The following is an 11,459-nucleotide window of genomic DNA, read 5'->3' on the forward strand; positions in this document are numbered from 1 at the left end:
ATTAGAAACCCCCAAATTTCCATGGCATGATGCTCCAGATGAGTAGACCACGACTGTAGCTCCACATTCAGCACTTGAGTGGTAATCTGGCTTATTGGGCTTTTGCCCAATGGGCTGATGCAACTGTGGGCCAATAGAATGTTGTTTTCTTGGAGTCGGTCCATAGCCTGCATAATTGTATTGACAAAATGCCAGTGCCCGCCCGCTTTACAAACACAGACAGCAGTTCATTTTCATTACTGACACTGGATTGCTCAATCAAATCTCTTAGCACAGCCAGCTGCTCACCCGCCATCCCAGTGTGCTCGAGCACCTCGCAGAGCAGATTTCAGTGTGGAAGCCCTCACAGTCGCAGGACGCTGCTGTTGCATTCGCCATGAAGAGTCCCAACAACAGAGTGATGGAGGAAAATATAATGAACATGACAGAACAATTGGAGGGACATCGTTAGAAAGAGAGAGGGCTGCTTTGATCCACTAAGGTGTAGTTTTTACTGTCACATGCTGGACTGCTGTGAAACTAAAACAACGACGACTGCACCAACTTGGCTAAAAAGACAAATTGCTTCAATATCAATAATCAAAAGTATTAAAATATATACATATATGTATGAACATGATAGAAAATAGCTCATATAGCTAATACGTAACCCCCTCTACTAATGTCAGGGTGAATGCACACTGTACTTGATGATCCTAAGTAAGTAGACTTCAGGTTATCTGAGCACACACATGGACACTCTTGCACTGCAGATTTAGGTTTATAGTTTACATATATTGTGGCTTTACTGGGGAAGCAGAACATGCCTCTTACATGTCTTACACACCTGTTATTTTCATTTACATGACAGAGTTTACAGAGCAGCTTTAGTTGAGGAAGAGTTTTGTGCTCCATCGAGTTACGATTAAGTTGCATATGTACCAAATGAACTGTACCAGGGGCACCTCTTCAGGGAACTGTTTGCTTAACCATGTCCGGGGATGTTTAAGTACACACCAGTCACTAAACTGGGACTCTATGGTGTTACTTTAGTGCCTCTATTCTGAGCGCACGCAAAAAGGTTTTGCAAGCACAAATGTTGCGTGTTGAGGAGAAAGTTATTTTGAGCAGAATAAAAGTTTAATTTGAGCGAACAAATTTATTTCTGCATCCAAGAAATGTATTTCAGTGTTTGCAATTATCCATATACACATACAATAACTGCTCTGTGTGCTCACAGACATCTGCAGACCTGCTCTCAGTGTGTCGTTCGCGGTCACAACATCTCTGCTCCCTGCGTGCTCCACTCTCTGTACACCGTTATAAGTGTGCCACAAAACCAACCAATCACAGACTGGATGCAAACAATACTGACTGGCTGTTACGGTCTCCAATCAGCTGGCTAGCTGCTGTAGCCAAACCCAGGCAATAATCCCAGAATGCATTTTGTCTGAAACTCAAACGAGGCAGTTGCAGAGGAACGCAGCGTTTGAAATATTACTCTTTCTGGATCACAAAATAAACTTTTAGGGGTTTTTTTCAGGCTGGAAAGTTGATGTGTGAACATAAGAATCTACTGTTATTGTATCTGGGAGAGAATATATGAGGTGATGTAAGGGACATTATTACTGAAACGCTCTCACACACACACTACTGAAACGTTCTCACACACACAACTGAAACGCTCTCACACACACACACACACACTACTGAAACGCTCTCACACACACTACTGAAACGCTCTATCACACAACTGAAACGCTCTCACACACACTACTGAAACGCTCTCACACACACACTACTGAAACGTTCTCACACACACAACTGAAACGCTCTCACACACACACACACACTACTGAAACGCTCTCACACACACTACTGAAACGCTCTATCACACAACTGAAACGCTCTCACACACACTACTGAAACGCTCTCACACACACTACTGAAACGCTCTCACACACACTACTGAAACGCTCTATCACACACACTACTGAAACGCTCTCACACACACTACTGAAACGCTCTATCACACAACTGAAACACTCTCACACACACAACTGAAACGCTCTATCACACACACTACTGAAACGCTCTATCACACAACTGAAACGCTCTAACACACACAACTGAAACGCTCTCACACACACACACACACACTACTGAAACGCTCTCACACACACTACTGAAACGCTCTATCACACAACTGAAACGCTCTCACACACACTACTGAAACGCTCTCACACACACTACTGAAACGCTCTCACACACACACTACTGAAACGTTCTCACACACACAACTGAAACGCTCTCACACACACACACACACTACTGAAACGCTCTCACACACACTACTGAAACGCTCTATCACACAACTGAAACGCTCTCACACACACTACTGAAACGCTCTCACACACACTACTGAAACGCTCTCACACACACTACTGAAACGCTCTCACACACACTACTGAAACGCTCTATCACACAACTGAAACACTCTCACACACACAACTGAAACGCTCTATCACACACACTACTGAAACGCTCTATCACACAACTGAAACGCTCTAACACACACAACTGAAACGCTCTATCACACACACTACTGAAACGCTCTCACACACACTACTGAAACGCTCTATCACACAACTGAAACGCTCTCACACACACTACTGAAACGCTCTATCACACACACTACTGAAACACTCTATCACACAACTGAAACGCTCTCACACACACTACTGAAACGCTCTATCACACAACTGAAATGCTCTCACACACACTACTGAAACGCTCTATCACACAACTGAAATGCTCTCACACACACTATTGAAACGCTCTATCACACAACTGAAACGCTCTCACACACACTACTGAAACGCTCTATCACACACACTACTGAAACGCTCTATCACACAACTGAAATGCTCTCACACACACTACTGAAACGCTCTATCACACAACTGAAATGCTCTCACACACACTACTGAAACGCTCTATCACACAACTGAAATGCTCTCACACACACTACTGAAACGCTCTATCACACAACTGAAACGCTCTATCACACAACTGAAATGCTCTCACACACACTATTGAAACGCTCTATCACACTACTGAAACGCTCTCACACACACTACTGAAACGCTCTATCACACACACTACTGAAACGCTCTATCACACAACTGAAATGCTCTCACACACACTACTGAAACGCTCTATCACACACACTACTGAAACGCTCTATCACACAACTGAAATGCTCTCACACACACTACTGAAACGCTCTATCACACAACTGAAACGCTCTATCACACAACTGAAATGCTCTCACACACACTATTGAAACGCTCTATCACACAACTGAAACGCTCTCACACACACTACTGAAACGCTCTATCACACACACTACTGAAACGCTCTATCACACAACTGAAATGCTCTCACACACACTACTGAAACACTCTATCACACAACTGAAACGCTCTATCACACAACTGAAACACTCTCACACACACTACTGAAACGCTCTCACACACACAACTGAAATGCTCTAACACACACAACTGAAACGCTCTATCACACACACTACTGAAACGCTCTATCACACACACTACTGAAACGCTCTCACACACACAACTGAAATGCACTTACGCACTCCACTGAAACCAGAGGCATTTCCGCTGAACAGGAAGTTGTTTCCTGACAAGGAATCTGATGGAAAAAGTGGTATATTTCAAAACACCAGAAGGATGTCTACTCAGCAACCTGCTAGTACAGCGGTCCCCAACCTTTTTTGTGCCACGTAAACGATATATAAATAAAAAAACGATAAATACCATGAAAACCATACATTTCAAACTCAAGCCTTCAGTTAATCCAAAATGCTGCAGCAAGAGTCCTGACAGGGACTAGAAAGAGAGAGCAGATTTCTCCTGTTTTGGCTTCCCTTCATTGGCTTCCTGTTAAATCCAGAATTGAATTCAAAATCCTGCTCCTCACATACAAGGTCTTAAATAATCAGGCCCCATCTTATCTTAATGACCTTGTAGTACCATATCACCCTATTAGAGCACTTCGCTCTCGCTCTGCAGGCCTACTTGTTGTTCTTAGAGTATTTAAAAGTAGAATGGGAGGGAGAGCCTTCAGTTTTCAGGCCCCTCTTCTGTGGAACCAGCTTCCAGTTTGGATTCAGGAGACAGACACTATCTCTACTTTTAAGATTAGGCTTAAAACTTTCCTTTTTGCTAAAGCATATAGTTAGGGCTGGACCAGGTGACCCTGAATCCTCCCTTAGTTATGCTGCAATAGATGTAGGCTGCCGGGGGATTCCCATGATGCATTGAGTTTTTCCTTTCCAGTCACCTTTCTCGCTCACTATGTATTAACAGACCTCTCTGTATTGAATCATATCTGTTATTAATCTCTGTCTCTCTTCCACAGCATGTCTTTTATCCTGTCTTCCTTCTCTCACCCCAACCGGTCGCAGCAGATGGCCGCCCCTCCCTGAGCCTGGTTCTGCCGGAGGTTTCTTCCTGTTAAAAGGGAGTTTTTCCTTCCCACTGTTGCCAAAGTGCTGCTCATAGGGGGTCATATGATTGTTGGGCTTTTCTCTGTATCTATGAAGCGCCTTGAGGCGACATTTGTTGTGATTTGGCCCTATATAAATAAAATTGAATTGAATTGAATTGAATTGAATTGAATTGAATTGAATTGAATTGAATTGAATTGAAATCTCTTGCGACCCGGTACCAACCGACTCACAGACCGGTACTGGTCCAGAACCTGGGGGTTGGGGACGGCTGTGCTTGTAGCCTAAGTGAAGCAGCCGCATTACTTAACAATATTTTAGCTTCCTTGAATCAAGGAATGGATTCAAGGTGCAACAGGGAATTCGGCAAGTATGTCCTGTTTCCCCTAAGCTTTTTATATTGGCAACTCAGTTGTTAACACTGTTAATCAAAAATTCTAATGACATACAAGGAATATCAATTTTTAATAAAGACTTCAAAATAAGTCAATGTCTAAACTGTTCTAGAAGAGAATACAACAAATTTTGTGAACTGGTCCCACTGCCTCTACTTCATTTGATTAAAATCTTTATGATATACAATAATTTCTCATCAGTGCTCCCAAATTTATTGCTAGGGCAATGTCAGCTGTTTGGTAAAAATGCAATAACAGATTTGTTAGTAGTTTCTTCATAGACAAAATATTTCATAGTTACAACAGAATGGTTACATGGCATGGTTCTAATTTAGTTATTTCATATATACTGGATAAAGCATACTAAAAATTTATGAAATAGCCTATTCTACCTAAAGTTAAAGAAACACACTTCTATTTGTACTGATGAAAATGAAACCCTAGAACATTTTTTTTTCTATGCCCTATCACACAATGTATTTGGTGCAACTTAAAAAATTGGATTTCCCTAAATATTAATGATGTGCCACTATTTGAATTACATCATAATCTTTTTATATGGATCATCTAGCATTGGGTGTCTCAGACATTATTAACATCATCATACTTTTGAGTAAATATCATATCCATTGTGCTAAATGGAGGAACGTTGAGCTTCTCTCCCTGGTTTTATTGATGATTTTAAGATATTTTCTTCTTTGCTAAAAAAGACAAAAAGCACATATGCCAAATAAATAAGCAGGATAATGCCCGTCTGCTATTCTAAATTTTGACTTATGCTGAGGCTAATATATTGTTAAGTAATGCAGCTGTCTCACTAAGGTCCAGAATCGATTCGTTCCACGATTCGATTCAATTCGATTTGATTCTGGGAAATTTTGACAGTCAGAAATATTATAATTCAGATCAGTACATTTACATATTTTTGTATCTATAAAAAGGAAGCTGACACACGCAAGACTTTATCAAAGGTGTGAGCGTCACAGCAGAGGCCTTTGTGTCAAAGTAGCTGAAGATAAAACAGAAAAACATGAAGGTGATTTTCCTGGCCTGGATTTTATAAAAATATTCTGCAGTACATCAAAAACAAAAGAAAACCATTAATCAACATATGAACATTACCTCTGAAGTTACAGAGGTTTTAGAGACACAGCTGAGCGTTTTGCATTTTGCATAATTTTAAAAAGTTTAAATTTGTTCAGTATTGAACGGCAGAAATGAGGTTTTCTTCTCGGAAGTAAGTAAAAGGAAAAAAGAAAAAAAAAGCGGCTGACAGGCTGTAAACAACAGTAGACTTGTGCGTAACAAGCAAGCGAATAATGAAGAAAACAGATTTTTAAACAAGAAACTGTTGTTGAAGAGAGAGAGAGAGAGAGAGAGAGAGAGAGGTGCATGAAGTGTGGTGGAAGCAAAACAGTAAAACAGTAAAAGTACATACATACATACAGTAAAAGGGCGTAAACACAAAGCGCGGACCGACAGATGAGAATCAGCGAGCTGTCGGCTTTCAGCCCCGACCGTGTGGTGCCGTCAGTCACATCTCACTGATCCTGATGCGTCGGCGGGTCCGCGCTTTGTCTTCACGTCTTTGTGCAGAATCCGTGTTCCTGCTCTCATTTACTGTTTTAGCTGTTTGGTGGTTTTTGAAATTTTGTGAGGTTCAACCTGAGATTCTGACATTTCGGGCAAAATAAATTTGAATTAAAAAATCGATTCAGGATTTTAATGAATCAATTTTACGTTATCCAAGCCAGAATCGATTTTAATCAATAAATCGATTATAAAAACCCAGTCCTAACTAGCAGGTTGCTGAGTAGACATCTGTGTAGTGGTTTGTTTGAAATCTACCACTTTTTCCTTCAGTTTCCTTGTCAAGAATTAACTTCCTGTTCAACTGAAACGCCTTAGTTTTTCAGTAGTGTGTGTGTGAGAGTGTTTCAGTTGTGTGTGTGTGAGAGTGTTTCAGTAGTGTGTGTGTGTGTGAGAGTGTTTCAGTAGTGTGCGTGAGAGTGTTTCAGTAGTGTGTGTGCGTGAGAGTGTTTCAGTAGTGTGTGTGTGAGAGTGTTTCAGTAGTGTGTGTGTGAGAGTGTTTCAGTAGTGTGTGTGTGAGAGTGTTTCAGTAGTGTGTGTGTGAGAGTGTTTCAGTAGTGTGTGTGTGTGAGAGTGTTTCAGTAGTGTGTGTGTGAGAGTGTTTCAGTAGTGTGTGTGTGAGAGTGTTTCAGTAGTGTGTGTGTGAGAGTGTTTCAGTAGTGTGTGTGTGTGAGAGTGTTTCAGTAGTGTGTGTGTGAGAGTGTTTCAGTAGTGTGTGTGTGAGAGTGTTTCAGTAGTGTGTGTGTGAGAGTGTTTCAGTAGTGTGTGTGTGAGAGTGTTTCAGTAGTGTGTGAGAGTGTTTCAGTAGTGTGTGAGAGTGTTTCAGTAGTGTGTGAGAGTGTTTCAGTAGTGTGTGTGTGAGAGTGTTTCAGTAGTGTGTGAGAGTGTTTCAGTAGTGTGTGTGTGAGAGTGTTTCAGTAGTGTGTGTGTGTGTGAGAGTGTTTCAGTAGTGTGTGTGAGAGTGTTTCAGTAGTGTGTGTGTGAGAGTGTTTCAGTAGTGTGTGTGTGTGTGAGAGTGTTTCAGTAGTGTGTGTGTGAGAGTGTTTCAGTAGTGTGTGTGTGAGAGTGTTTCAGTAGTGTGTGTGTGAGAGTGTTTCAGTAGTGTGTGTGTGAGAGTGTTTCAGTAGTGTGTGCGTGAGAGTGTTTCAGTAGTGTGTGCGTGAGAGTGTTTCAGTAGTGTGTGTGTGAGAGTGTTTCAGTAGTGTGTGTGTGAGAGTGTTTCAGTAGTGTGTGTGTGAGAGTGTTTCAGTAGTGTGTGTGTGTGAGAGTGTTTCAGTAGTGTGTGTGTGAGAGTGTTTCAGTAGTGTGTGCGTGAGAGTGTTTCAGTAGTGTGTGTGTGAGAGTGTTTCAGTAGTGTGTGTGTGAGAGTGTTTCAGTAGTGTGTGTGTGTGTGAGAGTGTTTCAGTAGTGTGTGTGTGAGAGTGTTTCAGTAGTGTGTGTGTGTGAGAGTGTTTCAGTAGTGTGTGTGTGAGAGTGTTTCAGTAGTGTGTGTGAGAGTGTTTCAGTAGTGTGTGTGTGAGAGTGTTTCAGTAGTGTGTGTGTGAGAGTGTTTCAGTAGTGTGTGTGTGAGAGTGTTTCAGTAGTGTGTGTGTGTGAGAGTGTTTCAGTAGTGTGTGCGTGAGAGTGTTTCAGTAGTGTGTGTGTGAGAGTGTTTCAGTAGTGTGTGTGTGAGAGTGTTTCAGTAGTGTGTGTGTGTGTGAGAGTGTTTCAGTAGTGTGTGTGTGAGAGTGTTTCAGTAGTGTGTGTGTGTGAGAGTGTTTCAGTAGTGTGTGTGTGAGAGTGTTTCAGTAGTGTGTGTGAGAGTGTTTCAGTAGTGTGTGAGTGAGAGTGTTTCAGTAGTGTGTGTGTGTGTGAGAGTGTTTCAGTAGTGTGTGTGTGAGAGTGTTTCAGTAGTGTGTGTGTGAGAGTGTTTCAGTAGTGTGTGTGTGAGAGTGTTTCAGTAGTGTGTGTGTGTGAGAGTGTTTCAGTAGTGTGTGTGTGAGAGTGTTTCAGTAGTGTGTGTGAGAGTGTTTCAGTAGTGTGTGTGTGAGAGTGTTTCAGTAGTGTGTGTGTGTGTGAGAGTGTTTCAGTAGTGTGTGTGTGAGAGTGTTTCAGTAGTGTGTGTGTGTGAGAGTGTTTCAGTAGTGTGTGTGTGAGAGTGTTTCAGTAGTGTGTGTGTGTGTGAGAGTGTTTCAGTAGTGTGTGTGTGAGAGTGTTTCAGTAGTGTGTGTGTGAGAGTGTTTCAGTAGTGTGTGTGAGAGTGTTTCAGTAGTGTGTGTGAGAGTGTTTCAGTAGTGTGTGTGTGAGAGTGTTTCAGTAGTGTGTGTGTGAGAGTGTTTCAGTAGTGTGTGTGTGTGTGAGAGTGTTTCAGTAGTGTGTGTGTGAGAGTGTTTCAGTAGTGTGTGTGTGTGTGAGAGTGTTTCAGTAGTGTGTGTGTGAGAGTGTTTCAGTAGTGTGTGTGTGAGAGTGTTTCAGTAGTGTGTGTGAGAGTGTTTCAGTAGTGTGTGTGTGAGAGTGTTTCAGTAGTGTGTGTGTGTGTGAGAGTGTTTCAGTAGTGTGTGTGTGAGAGTGTTTCAGTAGTGTGTGTGAGAGAGTGTTTCAGTAGTGTGTGTGTGAGAGTGTTTCAGTAGTGTGTGTGTGTGAGAGTGTTTCAGTAGTGTGTGTGTGAGAGTGTTTCAGTAGTGTGTGTGAGAGTGTTTCAGTAGTGTGTGTGTGAGAGTGTTTCAGTAGTGTGTGTGTGTGTGAGAGTGTTTCAGTAGTGTGTGTGTGAGAGTGTTTCAGTAGTGTGTGTGTGTGAGAGTGTTTCAGTAGTGTGTGTGTGAGAGTGTTTCAGTAGTGTGTGTGTGTGTGAGAGTGTTTCAGTAGTGTGTGTGTGAGAGTGTTTCAGTAGTGTGTGTGTGAGAGTGTTTCAGTAGTGTGTGTGAGAGTGTTTCAGTAGTGTGTGTGAGAGTGTTTCAGTAGTGTGTGTGTGAGAGTGTTTCAGTAGTGTGTGTGTGAGAGTGTTTCAGTAGTGTGTGTGTGTGTGAGAGTGTTTCAGTAGTGTGTGTGTGAGAGTGTTTCAGTAGTGTGTGTGTGTGTGAGAGTGTTTCAGTAGTGTGTGTGTGAGAGTGTTTCAGTAGTGTGTGTGTGAGAGTGTTTCAGTAGTGTGTGTGTGAGAGTGTTTCAGTAGTGTGTGTGTGAGAGTGTTTCAGTAGTGTGTGTGTGTGAGAGTGTTTCAGTAGTGTGTGTGTGAGAGTGTTTCAGTAGTGTGTGTGTGTGTGAGAGTGTTTCAGTAGTGTGTGTGAGAGTGTTTCAGTAGTGTGTGTGTGAGAGTGTTTCAGTAGTGTGTGTGAGAGTGTTTCAGTAGTGTGTGTGTGAGAGTGTTTCAGTAGTGTGTGTGTGAGAGTGTTTCAGTAGTGTGTGTGTGTGTGAGAGTGTTTCAGTAGTGTGTGTGTGAGAGTGTTTCAGTAGTGTGTGTGAGAGTGTTTCAGTAGTGTGTGTGAGAGTGTTTCAGTAGTGTGTGTGTGTGTGAGAGTGTTTCAGTAGTGTGTGTGTGTGAGAGTGTTTCAGTAGTGTGTGAGTGAGAGTGTTTCAGTAGTGTGTGTGTGAGTGAGAGTGTTTCAGTAGTGTGTGTGTGTGTGAGAGTGTTTCAGTAGTGTGTGTGTGTGTGAGAGTGTTTCAGTAGTGTGTGTGTGTGAGAGTGTTTCAGTAGTGTGTGTGTGAGTGAGAGTGTTTCAGTAGTGTGTGTGTGTGTGAGAGTGTTTCAGTAGTGTGTGTGTGTGTGAGAGTGTTTCAGTAGTGATGTCTCTTACGGCACCTCATACAAATAACACAACTTGCTGGGTGCTGCAGTCTGTCCACAAAGTTTAAAATCCTTCTACCTACATGGTTTGTAAAAAACATACAGGCGCTGTGGAGAGCATCCTCACACAGAACATCCTGGTTTGGGAACAGCTGCGTGAAGGACCAAACAGCTCTCCAGAGAGTGATCCGTACAGCAGAACGCTGCTGCAGGATTGCTCTCCCCCCGCTCCAGGACACCTACACCAGGAGATGCCGGACCAGAGCAGCGCAGATACTGGAGGACCCGTCCCATCCTGGCAACAAACTGTTCCAACTTCTGCAATCTGGTAGAAGGTTCCTCATCATCCGGGCAAGGACAGAGAGACTCAAGAGGAGCTTCTATCCCCAAGCCATCCGGGCCCTAAACACACACACCCGCCCTCTCATGTCATCTATAATTGACTGAGACAGGACTCTGTTCCAGACACTCTAAACCCATCAGCACAATGTACATTTAATTTTAAATATGTTTATATTGTCTATTCTGTAAAATAGATGTCTATTCTTATTAATGTACAGAATTCACCTGCTTGTTGCTACTACTGCACATTCACCCAATGTATATACTATATATATAATGTTCTTCCTCTAACCCTCCCCCCCCCACACACACACACACATTTTTGCACATGTCGAGGAGTGTGTCAGGTTACAGTTCACTGTGTTATACTTGTATAACTATGCATGTGACAAATAAAGAACCTTGAACCTTGAAAACAGAAAGTGTCCAGAAACCAATAAGCAACAATTGTTACTTCCACCCTTTATATACAGGCTTTGTAAGGAAAATTCATCTGTTGAAGGATTAAAAAATATTTTGCAGCTGATTGGATGTTGCCTGCATCACACCTCACACCAGATTCAAATCTGTGACCTTTTTAAAAAAGGCTCCTGTGACGATGCTTCTGTTAAACTGGCCTTTTCATGGGGTCCAACAACTCAGACCAAATGTCTTAATTTATATCAGAGTCGAGACCCTATGCCAGTGATGAAAGCAGCACGCTGTAGTGACGTCATCACAAGCTTCATGCCCTCACAGGCCCTGCAACACCTCAGGTAGCTGCACACCTGACTCCCTGCTGACCCCAGCAGCACAAATCAGTTCATCGGTTTCAAGTCCGATTGTGGTATGAAGTTACAGACTGCGCTCAGTAGATGGCAGT

Source organism: Neolamprologus multifasciatus, chromosome 6 (assembly GCF_963576455.1).
Source record: "Neolamprologus multifasciatus chromosome 6, fNeoMul1.2, whole genome shotgun sequence".
Taxonomy (NCBI): Eukaryota; Metazoa; Chordata; class Actinopteri; order Cichliformes; family Cichlidae; genus Neolamprologus; species Neolamprologus multifasciatus.